Genomic DNA, 15,707 nt, shown 5'->3' with positions numbered 1-15,707 from the left:
CACGGGGCGGCGGGAAGCACCCTACAGAGGGGGGCCCCTCCTGGGAAAGGACACCCGGGCCCTGCGAGGGCTCCGGATAGGGACATCTGTCCTCCTCTCCGTCAGCTTCTGGTTTCCCCCCTAGTTTGTTCTTCCTCATTCTCCTTCAGCCTCCACCCTGCATCCAAGCCGTGTGATCCTGGAGTCTGGGATCGAGTCTCATATCGGGCTCCTGTTGGGGAGCCTGCTTCTCTCTCTGCCTAGGTTTCTGCCTCTCTCATTCTCTCTCTCTCTCTCTCTCTCTCTCTCATAAATAAAATCTTAAAAAACAAAAAAACAGAGCCATGTATATGCTGCCTACAAGACGCTCACCTTAGACCTATAGACACCAGAAGATTGAAAGCCAGGGGATGGAAAATCATCTATCATGCTAATGGATATCAAAAGAAAGCTGGAAGACTCATATCAGATAAACTAGATTTGAAACCAAACACTGGGGACACCTGGTGGCTCAGTGGTTGAGCATCTGCCTTCAGCTCAGGATGTGATCCTGGGGTCCCAGGATCGGGTCCCACATCAGCCTTCCCTTGGGGAGCCTGCTTCTCCCTCTGCCTGTTTCTGCCTCTGCTTCTCTCTGTGTATCTCTCATGAATAAATAAATAAAATCTTTAAATAAAAAAAAAGAACCAATACTATAAGAAGGGATGAAGAAGGGCATTATTTCATAATTAAGAAGACTCTCCATCAAGAAGATCAAACAATTGTAAATATTTATGCTGCCAACATGGAAGTACCTAAATATAGAAACCAGGTAACAGCAAACATACAGAAACTCACTGATAATAATACATTGACAGGGGGTTTTAACACCCACTTACGGCAATGGATAGATCATATATGCAGAAAATCAACAGGGGAACAATGACCTTGACACATTGGACCAGAGGGACTCAACAGATATAGTCAGAACATTTCCTCCTAAAGCAGCAGAATACACATTCCTTTCAAGTGCACATGGGACATTCTCCAGAACAGATCACATCATGGGCCACAAATCAGCCCTCAACAGGTAAAAGAAGATTGAGATCATACCATGTACATTTTCAGACCACGACACTATGAAACTCGAAGTCAACGGCAAGAAAAAATTTGGACAGACCAAAAATACGTGGAGATTATGAACATCTTACTAGAGATTGAATGGAGCAACTAGGAAATTAAAGAGGAAATTGAAAAAAATAGAAACAAATGAAAATGAAAATATGTTTCTCCAAACCTCTGGGATGCAGCAAAGGCAGTCCTAAGAGGGACGTACATAACGATACAGGCCTACATCAAGAAACAAGATGTCTCCAATACACAACCTAACCCTGCACCTAAAGGAGCTGGAAAAGGAACAGCAAACAAAGCCTAAAGCCTGCAGCAGAAGGGAAATAATAAAGATGAGAGCAGAAATAGACAATACAGAAACAATAAAACAGTAGAATGGAATAACGAAACTAAGAGCTGGTTCTTCAAAATAATTAATAAAATGGATCAATCCCTAGCCAGCCTCATCAACAAGAAAAGAGAAAAGACCTAAATAAATAAAATCACAAATGAGAGAAGAGAGATCACAATCAACACCAGAAAAATAAGACAATTATAAGGGAATACTCTGAAAAATTATATGCCAACAAACTAGGAGACCTGGAAGAAATGGACAAATCCCTAGAAATGTGCAAATGAACAAAACTGAAATAGGAAGAAATAGAAAATGTGAACAGACCCATAACTAGCAAAGGAATGAATCAGCAAGGCACCTGGGTGGCTCAGTGGTTGAGCGTCTGCTTTGGCTCAGGTCAGGATTCCGGGGTCCTGGGGGATCGAGTCCCACATCAGGCTCCCCGCATGGAGCCTGATTTTCCTCCTGCCTATACCTCTGTCTCTCTCTGTGTGTGTCTCTCATGAATAAATAAATAAAATATTTTTTAAAAAAGAAATAAAAGATGAGAAAGGACCCAAATAAAATCACAAATGAGAGAAGAGAAATAACAACCAACACCACAGAAAAACAAATGATTATAAGAGAAAAATTATATTCCAACAACTTAGAAAAACTGGAAGAAATAGATCAATTCCTAGAAATATATAACATAGCAAAAATGAAAAGGGAAGAAATAAGAAACTTGAACAGACAGATAACCAGCAAAGAAATTGATTCAGCAATAAAAATCTCCCAACAAACAAAGTCCAGGACCAGATGGCCTTCCTGGGGCAATTCCTCCAGACATCTAAAGAAGAATTAATATCCATTCTTCTCAAAGTATCCTCTCGCCCCACCCCACCCCCCCCCCAAAAAAAAGGAAAACTTTCAAATTCATTCTATGAGGCCAGCATTACCTTGATACCAAAACCAGATAAAGACCCCACTACAGAGAGAGAGAGAGAGAGAGAGAGAGAGAGAACTAAAGGCCAATATTCCTGATTAACAGAGATCAAAAACTCTCAATAAAAAACTAGCACAGTGAATCCAACAATACATTAAGTAAATTATTCACCATGATCAAGTGGGAGTTATTCCTGGGTTGCCAAGGTGGTTCCATATTAACAGATCAATCACTGCGATACACCACATTAGTAAAGGAAAGAATAAGAACGAAGTGACCATTTCAACAGATGCAAGAAAAGCACTGACAAAACACAATATCCAGTCATGGTGAAAACCCTCAACAGATTAAGTTTAGAGAGGATGTATTGCAACATAATAAAAACCTTAGATGAGAAACCCAGAATATCATCCTCAATAGGGAAACACCAAGAACATTTCCTCTACAGCCAGGGCCAAGACAGGGATGTCCGCCCTCATCACTCTGACTCAACACAGCCCGGAAGTCCTAGCCACAGCAATCAGACAACAAAAAGAAATAAAAGGCATCCAAATCAGCTAGGAAGAGGTCAAGCTTTCACTATTTGATGATGAATGATTTTCTGTATAGAAAACCCAAAAATATCCATCAAAAAACTGCTAAAACTGTTAAATTCAGTAAAACACACAAAGTGAACTTGCAGAAATCTGTTTCATTTCTATGCAACAGTAATGAGGCAGCAGGAAGAGTTATTGAGGACTCAATCCCATGTATACTAGCACCAAAAACAGTAAGATACGTAGGATTAAGCCTAACCAAAGAGGTGAATGCTCTGCACTGTAAATCCTATAAAACACTGATGAAAGAAATTGAAGATGACACAAATAAATAGAAAGTCATTTCATGCTCATGGATTGGAAGAACAAATATTGTTTATATTTTTTAAAGATTTCATTTATTTATTCATGAGAAACAGAGAGACAGAGAGGTAGAGACACAGGCAGAGGGAGAAGCAGGCTCCATGCAGGGAGCCTGACGTGGGACTTGACCCCGGGTCTCCAGGATCAGGCCCTGGGCCGAAGGCGGCACTAGACCACTGAGTCCCCCAGGCTGCCCTGTTGTTTAAAAGGTTATATAGTACTCAAAGCAATCTACACATTTAATGCGATCCTCATCAACATAGCAATAATATTTTTCACAGAGCTGGAACAAATGATCCTAAAATTTGTATAGAACCACGGAAGATGGGCTGCCTGCGGAGGGGGGGGGGGGTGTCAGCGGTTTAGCGCCACCTTCAGCCCAGGGCGTGATCCTGGAGACTCAGGATCAAGTCCCACGTCAGGCTCCCAGTGTGGAGCCTGTTTCTCTCTCTGCCTATGTCTCTGCCTCTCTCCCTCTTCTCTGTGTATTCTCATGAATAAATAAATAAAATATTTAACAACAACAACAACAACAAAACACGGAAGATTGAAAATAGCCAAAGCAGTGTTGAAAAAAACCAAAGCTTGGGTTCCAGATTTCAAGTTATATCACAGAGCTCTAGTGATCCAAAGAGTATGGTGCGGGCACAAGGAGAGCCTTAGATCAATAGAACAGAATGGAAAACCGGAACAAGACACACACCTGTGACTCTATGATCAATTAATCTTCAACAAAGCAGGAAAGAATATCCAACGGCAAAAAGACAGTCTCTTCAACAAACGGGGTTGGGAAAACTAGGCAGCCACGTGCAGAAGAATGAAACAGGACCACTTTCTTACACCATGTATGCAAAAAATAAATTCAAAATGGATGAAAGACCTAAATGTGAGACCTAAAACCATAAAAAGAAGAAAAAGATAGGCAGCAACATCTTTGACATTGGCCATTGGATCTTCTTTCTAGACACGCCTCTGAGGTGAGGGAAACAAAAGCAAAAATAAACTATTGGGACTTCATCAAGTTGAAAAGGTTCCGCACAGTGGAGGAAACAACCAAAGCTAAAAGGCAACGTACAAAATGAGAGGAGATATTTGTAAACGACACATCCGATAAAGAGTTAGTGTCCAAAATATATAAAGCAAATATAAATCTCAGCATCCTAAACACAAATTACCAACTGAAAATGGGCAGAAAACATGAATGGACATTGTCTCTGACAGGACATCCAGATGGCCACCAGACACAGAAAGTCACTCAGCATCACCCATCACCAGGGAAATGCAGACCCAAACCACAATGAGATGTCACCTGACAGCCGTCAGAATGGCTAAAATTAACAACACGAGAAACAACAGGTGTTGGTGAGGCTGGGGAGAAGGGGGAGCCCCCTTACACTCCTGGTGGGAATGAGAACAGGTGCAGCCACTGTGGGAAACAGTGTGGGGGGGCCTCAAGAAGTTAAAACAGAGCTACCCTATGATTCTAAATTGCAGAGCGAGGTACTTGCCCCGAGGATACAGAAGTACAGATTCGAAGGGGGACGCGCAGCCCAGTGTCTGTAGCAGCGTCATCAACAGCAGCCGAACGGCGGACACAGCCCAGGCGTCCACCGACAGATGAGTGGGCACAGACGATGGGGGAAATACAGTCACTGCGACGTCACTTGGGCATCAGAAGGGATGGAATGAAGCCATTGACAACGACGTGGGAGAACCGGAAAGGACTTACGCTATATGAACTAAGTCAGTCAGAGAAAGACAGATACCATACGATTGCGTTCACGTGTGGATTTTAAGAAACCAAACAAACTGGCAAAGGGCAGAGGGGGGGGGGAGATGAAAGAAGCAAACCAAGAAACACACTCTTAACCATAGAGAATAAAGTAATAAATACCAGAGGAAGGTGTGTGTGTGTGGGGGGGGGGTATGGGGAATCAGGGGATGGGGATAGCGGAGGGCACCTGTGACCTGTACCAGGTGTTGTAGCCAAGGGTTGAAACTATGTCGTACACATGAAACTATATTATACTGTGTTAACAAACGGGGATTCAATTAAAACTTTAAAATAACAATTATTAGTATTGATAGAACGGGTGCGCACAGTGAGATAAAAACAGAAAGGAAATTGAAAATCCAAATAAAAAGTATTTAGAGCCACAAATCCCGTCCTTATCCCAGCTCAGGAGATGCCTGCCATGGCTATTCTCAACTCCGCAGAACCCTGGAGTTTGATTCTCTGGAGAGGCCTCTGAATGGATGGATGCCCGGCACAAACCCTAACCCAAAACATAACTATAAGGCTTAAAACTAACCCATTGAAGATACTGGGAGCCCCAGTGCCAAGCACATGACCAGATCCAATCTCTACTTGTATATAGACAATAACCCTAAACATAATCTTTATTTTTTAAAGATTTTATTTATTTACTCATGAGAGACACAGAGAGAGAGAGGGAGGCAGAGACACAGGCAGAGGGAGAAGCAGGCTCCATGAAGGGAGCCTGATGTGGGACTTGATCCTGGGTCTCCAGGATCATGACCTGGGCCAAAGGCAGATGCTCAATTGCTGAGCCACCATGGCGTCCCCCCTAACCCTAATCTTAAACCTAACCTAGCCTAACTAGACCTATCAGTAACCGGAAACCAAAACAGTAACCCCTAGTCCCTAATAATATACCTAACCCTAGTTCCAACTATAACCCTCACCCTAACACTAACTATAACCAGTAACCCTAACCCTAATCCTCACCCTCACCCCAACCCTGGCTTCGCCCTAAAGGCCTGTCTCCTCTCTTGAAATAATGGGGTCTAGTGAGCCCCAGCGTGCTGGTCAGCCTACCCGTTTGCAAATGGTGCCGTCCAATGAGAGGCCAAGAGGGGAGCCCGAGACAGTGGGAGGCGCCGGGAGCCCAGCAGATCCTCAGCATCCGCAGGAGGAGCCAGAGGCTAAGCCTCACGCCCATCCTCACGCTGATCCCCGCTCAGCCCGGGGGCGGCCCCCACCATGGGGGCAGGATGGGCGTCCCCAGGCCGCGGCCTCATCCCTGGACCCAGTTTGGGTTCTGACCCGAAGCAGCCCTAGAGCCTGGCTCTAAGTCCCGGGGGCCGAGGGAGGACCCGTGGGGGACACCAGGAAGCCTGGCCCCGCGCAGATGGAGGGCACTGGGAGAGGGCGAGCACCGTCCGCCGGGGGCAAGACCCTGCGCAGCGCCCCCCCCCGCCCCCCGCGCCCCCCAGCACCCCCGAGCCCCGCCTAGGCCTGGCCCCGCCCCAGCCCTGCCCCAGCCCCGCCCCAGCCCCACCGGGAGGTAGGCCCCCGAGTGCCCCCGAGCGCCCCCGAGCGTCCACCGCGCCCCCGAGCGCCCCCTGCGCCCCCCGCACCCCCGAGCGTCCCCCAAGCGTCCCCCAAGCGCCCCCCGCACCCCGGAGCGCCCCCCCGTGTCCCCCGCGCCCCCCGCGCCCCCGAGCGCCCCCTGCACCCCCCAGCGCCCCCCGCGCCCCCGAGCGCCGCCGAGGGCTCCCCGAGCGCCCCCGAGGGCTCCCCGCGCCCCCTGCGCCCCCCGCGCCCCGGAGTGCCCCCCGCGCCCCCGAGCGCCCCCCGTGCCCCAGAGCGCCCCCCGAGCGCCCCCCGCGCCCCCGAGCGTTCCCCGACTCCCCCGAGCACCCCCTGTGCCCCGGAGCACCCCCTGCGCCCCCGAGCGCCCCCGAGGGCCACCGGAACCTCCCGAGCGCTCCCCGCGCCCCCCCGCGCCCCAGAGCGCCCCCTGCACCCCCCGCGCCCCCGAGCGCCCCCGAGCGCCCCCGAGCGCCCCCCGAGCCCCCCGAGTGCCCCCCGCTCCCCGGAGCGCCCCCTGCGCCCCCCGCACCCCGAGCGCCCCCCACCCCCCGAGCGCCCCCCGCGCCCCCCGCGCCCCCAAGCGCCCCCCGAGCCCCTGAGCCCCCCGAGGGCCCCCGAGCGTCCCCCGAGCCCCTGAGCGCCCCCGAGCTCCCCCCGCGCCCCCGAGCGTCCCCCGCGCCGCCCGCGCCTCGGAGCGTCCCCTGCGCCCCCCGCGCCCCCGAGCGCCCCAGAGCGCACCCCGAGTCCCCCGAGCCCCCGAGCGCCCCCGAGCGCCCCCCATGCCCCCCGAGGGCCCCCCGCGCCCCCGAGCGTCCCCTGCGCCCCCCACGCCCCCGAGCGCCCCCCTGCGCCCCCGTGCCCCCAAGCGCCCCCCCCCGCGCCCCCAAGCTCCCCGAGCCCCTCCTAGGCCTGGCCCTGACCCAGCCCTGCCCCAGCCCCATGGGGAGGAAGGCCCCAAGGGTGCCCCGGAGCGCTTTCACGGCCAAAGCCAATCGGGGCGCTCACCAATGGGGTAGTTGAGGAAGTTATTCTGGCATTTCCAGTGATGGACTGTTACGTGGCCGTTAAATTAAGAATGTCGCATAGAACCCGTTATAGGGGCGCCTGGGAGGCTCAGTCAGTTAAGCATCTGTCCTCAGCTGGGGCATGATCCTGGGGTCAGGGATCCAGGGATCGCGCCCCTTGTTGAGCTGCTTCTCCCCCTCCCTGGCCCCTCCCCACTGCCCATCCTCTCTCGCCCACCCGCTCTGTCTCTCTCCCAAATAAATGAAATCTTTAAAAAAAAGAAACCCATTATAAATGTTACATCAAGAAAAGAGTGTCTCTTGATTCATATGAACAACTATATAAAGAACTGCTTCTCAGCCATCATTATTTAATAAATATTGTTTGAGGACCTTCTCTGTACCACACACTCTTGCGTGCTGGAGGCTCAGGGATGAACAGTCAAGTCTCAGCTCCTGGGCGCTTGTTTTCTAGGAAGGAGAACCGAACAAAGAACCTCAGATTGTGTCAAATGAGTGCCAGGCAGAGAATTATAATGAAGTGGAAGTACCTAGAAAACAAGGTGAAAATTGGGTGGTCAGAAAAGACCATTACATTTTATATTGTATTTTTTCCCCATCATTTCTTCAAAATTCTGAAATTATGTCTTTACGATGCAAAAGTGTATTTTAAGAACTGTTTAATGTGATAAGAACTTGCCTAAATTCTTTTATCTTAATTATTTGGATTCCGTTAAAGGGTTTTAGAACTGCGGTCCTCAAACCAAAGCACCTTAGAATCTCATGAGAGTTTTTAAAATTTCAAGTTTAATTAAGAGAAAAAAATGCATGTATCTGCTTCACATAATAAGTCTTAATAAAGTTTTCTACCATCTTGTGACTTGGATTGTTCCTGCCATAAACTTAGATTCGCTGCAGCTGTTTCCTGCAAACGTAAAAGCATAACTTGAACAAGTTTCATTTCCTATGAAGATGAAAGCACAGAGCGGTGGCTGGATCTCTGGGCAGTTCTTTTACAATGGGAGCTTCTTGAAAAATAGAGTTATTTACTCCATGGGAGCTTCTAGGCGTTTCAGGGCCTGGGACTTTTCTTTCCTTCATCTCACCAAGGTTCACTGAGAACTGTTGCTCTCATCAGTGATGCTGCAGCCCACGGATTGGTTGCGATCTGGCTGGCGGTTGGTTGTTCCTATCAAGGCTGAGAACATACTGATTTGAAGATCAGGGACACTGTAAAAGTCACCCACAATTGTCAACAAGTTGTCAGAATGTAAGCTGGAAGAGATACAACTGAACCCCAGCTGTTAAGTAAACGCCAATGTCCGCGCTTTGGCCACATCCGCTTCCCCACTCACTAGTGATGGTCGGTTAATGCATCTGAGTGATGTGACCCCCACAAAGGCTGGAATGTTTGTCTGTGGTCTTCACTGCTTACATCCTCATCACTTAGAACAGTACAAGCGCATGGTAGGTGCTCAATAGTTTACTCTGTTAAATGAGTGCAGCCTGATACTTGCCTGTGCCTGCAGGATTTAGGCTGCCTAGCATTCTGGGCAATCCCCTCCCTGCTCCTCACTCAAACTGCTGAATCCTCCTCTCTCCCTGCCCTTAATGATGAAACATCCCAAAGCAGGTGCCCTGAAGGTTTAAATGTTTTCCTGCCACATTCATTTTTCAGTGAACTGCAGTGTGGGTTCTTTGCCGGATACCCCTCTACTATTTTTTCTCCTAATGCTGCCTGTGACCTCCTGATTCCTGAACCCAGTAGCCTCTGTTCAGTCCTCATGCTTTAGGACTTCTCAGCAACACTGCTATGCTGCCTCCTTGCCCTTTGGGACACATGTCCTTCTTCAGCTTCAAGGACAGGACACTCTTTTAAGTCCCCCTCCTACTTTCCTGGACATCCTCAATGTCATCTTCACTGATTTCACTTTCTTTGGCAGCAGCTAAGTATGGGCATTCCTTAGAGAGCGTCGCCCTCCTCCAGGAGGGCCTATTCATGAACTCTATCAGGTTTAGGCGAATCCTTCCTGCACTTCCATTTTCAGGCCTGTTTTCCAGTCTGATTTTCAAACTTGGACTTGCCGGTGTTTGCATATCGGAATGAATCTTCCGTCTATAGTGTGAGATTCTGGGGCCAGTCCAGTCTGAGCTCACGATCCAATTCCTGTGCTCCAAGTGGCTCAGCTTCATCTCTCTCCGGTAGCATCATCCCTGCCTCATGCCCTCCTAACCCTACCATCCAGTCAAAGCTGACAGAGCTCTTTGATGTCTTCCCTTTCATAGATTATAAAGTCCTTCACATCCATTAAGTCCTGTCTACCCCAGAATATCTTTAAATACACTCCCCTCTTTCTTCTAGTTTTTTTTTTTTTCTTCTAGTTTTTAACTCAGGTCTACTTTCTTCTTTATTCCTGTTGTCTCACTTGTTTTCTGAGCTACTGATTGTAATTCCTTGCTTCCCCACTCAAACACCTACAGTGATTCATTCCCTAATGCTTACGAACCCAAGTCCAGATAGGGTGGACATTGAAGGTTCTGCATACTGCTGCCCAGGCTACTTTCTCTATTGCCTTGGGTCTAACTACCCACTAATTTAACCAGAGCCCATCCAGGTAATTTTGTTACTGCCCGGATCATAACTAGAATGTTTCTGTTTTCATCCTGTGTATTGTCCCACTTAACTGGAATATTTTTTCCTTATTTTCTTTCTATAGAATTTCTACCTATTCCCAATTCAACTAAGATCCCTCCTATTCCATGAGATTTTCTCGTGATGCTCTAAGCCCTCTTAGAGCTCACTCATCTCCTGTAACACTCTTGAACAGCTGTTTTGTGCTGTGCACTAGGGCATTTTACTGTTATTTAGTCTTTCTTGGCCGCCTTCTAACTCTTTTAAAATTATTTTTATTGGAATATAATTCACATACCATAAAACCCACCCATTTTAAGCATTTTAAAATATATTCACCAAGTTTTGTAACCATCACCACTATCAATTCCAGAATATTTTCATCACCTCCAAAGGAAACATGAATTAATTAGTAGTCATTCTCTGTTTCCCCTCCCCCGCCAGCCTCTGGCAACCACTAACCTTTGCTCTGTTTCTATAGATTTGCCTGTCACTGACATCTTGTGTAAATAGAATCATAAATATGTGGCTTCTTTTATCTGGCTTCCTGTACTTGATGAGGTGCTTCCAAGGTTCATCCATATTGCGGCATGTACCAGAACATCATTCCTTTCGATGGCTTAAATAATGTTTTATTATATAGATATACCACATTTTCTTTATCTGTTCATCAGCTAATAGACATTTGGGTTGTTTAGGCTTTTTGTATACAAGTTTCTGTGTGATCCTATGTTTTCAGTTCCCTTGAGAATATATCTATTAGTAGGCTACTGGGTCTTTTAGTAACTTTACATTTAGCTCTCTGAAGAACTGCCAATATATTTTTCAAGGAGTTACACCGTTTTATATTACCACTAGCAATATTATATGAGGATTGCAATTTCTTCAAATACTCACCAACTCTTGTCACTTTCTTTTTGATTACAGCCATATCCAGTGGCAGTGATGTAGTTTCTCATTGTGGTTTCAGTTTGCATTTCCCTAGTGACTAATGATGCTGGGCATCTTTTCATGTGCTTTTTGGCAATTTATATGTTTTCCTTGGAGAAATATGTGCTCAAATCCTTTGCCACTTTTGAAATTGGGTATTTGTCTTTTTTGGTTGTTGAGTTGTAAGCTTTTTAAAAATACATTAGGATACTAGACTCTTATCAGGTATATGATTCACAAATATTTTCTCCCTATTAATAGGTTGTATTTTCACTTTCTTTATTGGGCCTTTTGAAGCACAAAAGTTTTTAATTTTAATGATGTCCAATTTATGTTTTCTTTGTTTGCTTGTGATTCTGATGTCATTCCTAAGAAACCAGTACCTAATCCAACGTCATGAAGTTTCCACGTATGTTTTCTTCTAAGAGTTTTCTAGTTTGAGCTCTTACTGTTTAGGCCTCTGCTCCATTTAGAACTACTTTTGTGTGTGGTGTGAAGTAAGTATCCAATTTCATTTTCATGTGTCTATCCAGTCTTTCCACCACAATTTATTGAAAAGATTATTCTTTCCCATTGAATTTTTCTGAATCTCTACTGGTTTGCTTTTATTTTTTCCATGAGATAGATTTTTTTATTGAAGTAAAACTGACATACAACATCCTATTAGTGTAGTGGTTCAATATTTTCATACATTGTGAAAATTACTTACCTCAAATTAGTTACCATTAGTCACCATAAAAAGTTATTATAATATTATTGACTATATTCCATAGCCTATGCTATATATTATACCCCCGTGACTTATTTGCTTTATACCTGAAAGTTTATACCTTTTAACCCTCTTCACTGATTTTTCTCCCCCCTCCCCCAACCCCTCCCTGTTTTGGTAACCAAGAGTTTATCTCCTATATTTATGTCTGTTTCCGTTTTGTTTATTCATTCATTTTGTCTTTTAGATTTCACAAATAAGTAAAACCATTTGGTATTTCTTTCTTTGTCTGACTTCTTTCACTTAGCATAATGCCCTCCATGTCCATTCATGTTATCTTAAATGGCAAGATTTCAATATTTTTATAGCTAACTAATAGTTCACTACACACACACACATACACTTCACATCTTGTTCCACTCATCTATTGGTGGATACTTAAGTTGCTTCCATATCGTATCTATTATGTGAACATAGACTGGCATGTATCTCTTTGAATTGGTGTTTTCATTTTCTTTGGATACTCAGAAGTGGTATTGCTGAATTGTATTGTAGTTCTATTTGTTTTTATTTTATTTTATTTTATTTTATTTTATTTTATTTTATTTTATTTTATTTTATTTTATTTTATTTTAAGTAGGCTACATGCCCAGCCTGGAGCCCAATGTGGAACTTGAACTCAAGACCTGAGCCGAGATCAACAGTCAGACACTTAACTGACTGAGCCACCTAGGCTCCCTTGTAGATCTGTTTTGAATTTTTTAGGAACTTCCATACTATTTTCCATAGTAGGTGTACCAATTTAGATTCCCAACAACAGTGTATGAAGATTCCCTTTTTGCCACTCTCACCAACACTTGTTATTTTTTTGTCTTTTTTGAATATAGCCAGTCTGACCTGTGTGAAGTGATATATCATGTGGTTTCCATTTGCATTTCCCTGATAATTAGTGATGTTGAGCATCTTTTTGGGTGCACCTGTATGTATTCTTCAGAAAAATGTCTATTCAAGCCCTCTGCCCATTTTTAAAAATTTTTATTTATTTATTCACAAGAGACACACAGAGAGAAAGAGTGACAGAGAGGCAGAGACACAGGCAGAGGGAGAAGCAGGCTTCATGCAGGAAGCCCGACGTGGGACTCGATCCTGGGACTCCAGGATCACACCCTGGGCCGAAGGCAGATGCTCAACCTCTGAGCCACCCAGGCATCCCTCTGCCCATTTTAAAATTAGATTTCTTAAAACATGAAATTGTGTAAGTTCTTTATATATCTTGGGTATTAACACCCTATTTTTTTTTAAAGATTTTATTTATTTACTCATGAGAGACACACACAGAAAGAGAGAAAGAGAGGCAGAGACACAGGCAGAGGGAGAAGCAGGCTCCCCGCGGGACTCGATTCCAGGCCCCCGGGGTCACGCCCTGGGCTGAGCCACCCAGGCTGCCCTTAACACCCTAATTGATAGATGATTTGCAAATATCTTCTCCCATTCTGTAGTTTGCCTGTTTTGTTTTTGGTTTCCTTTGCTGTGGAAAAGTTTTTTTAGTTTAATATAATCCCAGTTGTGTATTTTAGCTTTTGTTGTTTGCCTGAGGAGACTGGTACAAAAAAATATTGCTAAGATTAATGTCAAAGAGCTTCCTGCCTATGTTTTCTTCTAGAAGTTTTATGGTTTTGGGTCTTACATTTAAGTCTTTAAGGCATTTTGAATTTATTTTTGTATACTGTGTAAGATAGTGGTCCAGTTTCATTCTTTTGCATGTAGCTGTCCAGTTTACCCAATTCCATTTATTAAGGATACTGTCTTTTCCCTATTGCATATTCCTGTCCCCTTTATCATGGATTAATTGACATTTAAGTGTGGATTTATTTCTGGGTTCTCTATTCTATTCCATTGATATATGTGTCCGTTTTCATGCCAGTTCTATACTGTTTGATTACTACGGCTTTTAGTAAAGTTTGAAATCAAGGAGTGTGATAACCTCCAGCTCTTTTTTTTCTTTCTCAAGATTGCTTTGGCTGTTTTGGGTTTTCTGTGGTTCCATACAAATTTTAAGATTCTCTGTTCCAGTCCTGTGAAAAATGCTATTGGTATTTTGATGGGGATTGCATTGATTCTGTAGATCACATGGGGTAGTATGACATTTTAAAAATATTAATTCTTCCAAATGGGATTCTCTTTTTTTTCCATTTATCTTTCTGATAGCTCATTATTAGTGCATAGAAATTAAACTGATTTCCATATGTTACATTCATATCCTGTGAATTTACTTATTTCATTTATTAGCTCTAAAGGTTTTGGTGGAGTTTTTAGGGTTTTCTATATCTAGTATCATTTCACCTGCAAATAGTGACAGTTTTACTTCTTCCTTTACAGTGTAGATGCCTTTATTTCTTGCCTAATTTCTGTGGCCAGGACTTCCAATACCATCTTGAAGAAAAGTGGTTAGACTGAGCATTCTTATTTTGGATCCTACAGGAGAAGTATTCATTTTTTTATTGTTCAGTATACTTTAGCTGTGGGTTTGTCATATATGGCCTTTATTATATTGAGATATGTATCTTCTGTACTAATTTTGTTGAGAATTGCTTATCTTTTAATATGTACGTTTTTAAATCACCTCTGACTCAACTCTAACATTCTGAGAACTTCTCTTATCTTTAGGTGGACCCCTTTGTACTTTACCATATGCCTTACCCACAGTAGGTGCCCGGTGGATATTTTTCTAACATCTCTCTCTCTCTCTCCAACAAGATAGTAAGCTTTAAGAGAAGAGATCTCTACTTGTTTTTGCTTACCAGTAGGCTAAGATCAACAGATATTTTTGGATGAATGAATGAATGATTTCCCAATGATTAATTTGTGTCTTACTTTAAGATTTTGGTTCTCTCTAGTAGCAGAATGCATACTAGGTAAGAGTATTTTGTTTGTTTGTTTACAGTAAATCATTAAGGGAAGAGGTGAGTCAAGGGCAAACATGACTCCAGAGGGATATCTTAAGTTAGCTTTGATTTTGCCACCATATGATCCTACCATATTCATTTTATATTACTTGGTCCTCTTTAGCTCAGAACACACAACCAAGTTTTGAATTAAAGGAAACACCTTTAAGAACTCTAGACTTGGGGAGCTTTGTTGTCTTGATCAGAAAAGCATTAAACTCTTGATCTTAGGGTTGTGAGTCTGAGTTCCATGATGGATGCAGAGATTACTTAAATAAATAAAAATTAAAAAAAAAAAGAATTTTAGACTTAGGAAAATTTCCAGTTTCAACCTTCCCCATCAATGTTTTAGGTTTTATACTAAGAATTTAAAACATATCAAATCTATAAGTGTACTCATGCTAAATCAGTCTGAAGCTACCATTTCTATGTATTGAATCCTTGACTATTTATTCTCTTGTCAAAGTGTAAAATTGGTCTCCTGGCTTGATGTCATTACTTCTTATTGACAAAATTTGACAATGCTTGAAGTGTAGAGCCACATTTTGAATAATGAGAAAGGGGGATATGTATCTTAATAATGTTTTCTGCAGCTCCAAATGATTCAAAAAAAGGGGGGGGGTTAGTACCCAATTATAGAGGAATATTGAATTATTCCTTAATTGATTCAATGAAGTACTAAGTTGCAACTAAAAAATAACTTATGAAAATTATATGTCATAGGGAAAATATTTATGTTATAATGTTAAGTATAAGAACAGATTATATTATGTAGTGATCGCAACTCGGTACAACTATGTATTACTGTGACCTGGGGTGATCAGCTATCCTGGTTTGCCTCTGTTTTGGTTTTAGCAGTGAAAGTTCTGCATCTCAGGAAGTCCCTCAACCCCAGATAGACTG

This window comes from Canis lupus, chromosome 21, assembly GCF_003254725.2.
Source record: "Canis lupus dingo isolate Sandy chromosome 21, ASM325472v2, whole genome shotgun sequence".
NCBI lineage: Eukaryota > Metazoa > Chordata > Mammalia > Carnivora > Canidae > Canis > Canis lupus.
This window is presented reverse-complemented; position numbering follows the sequence as displayed.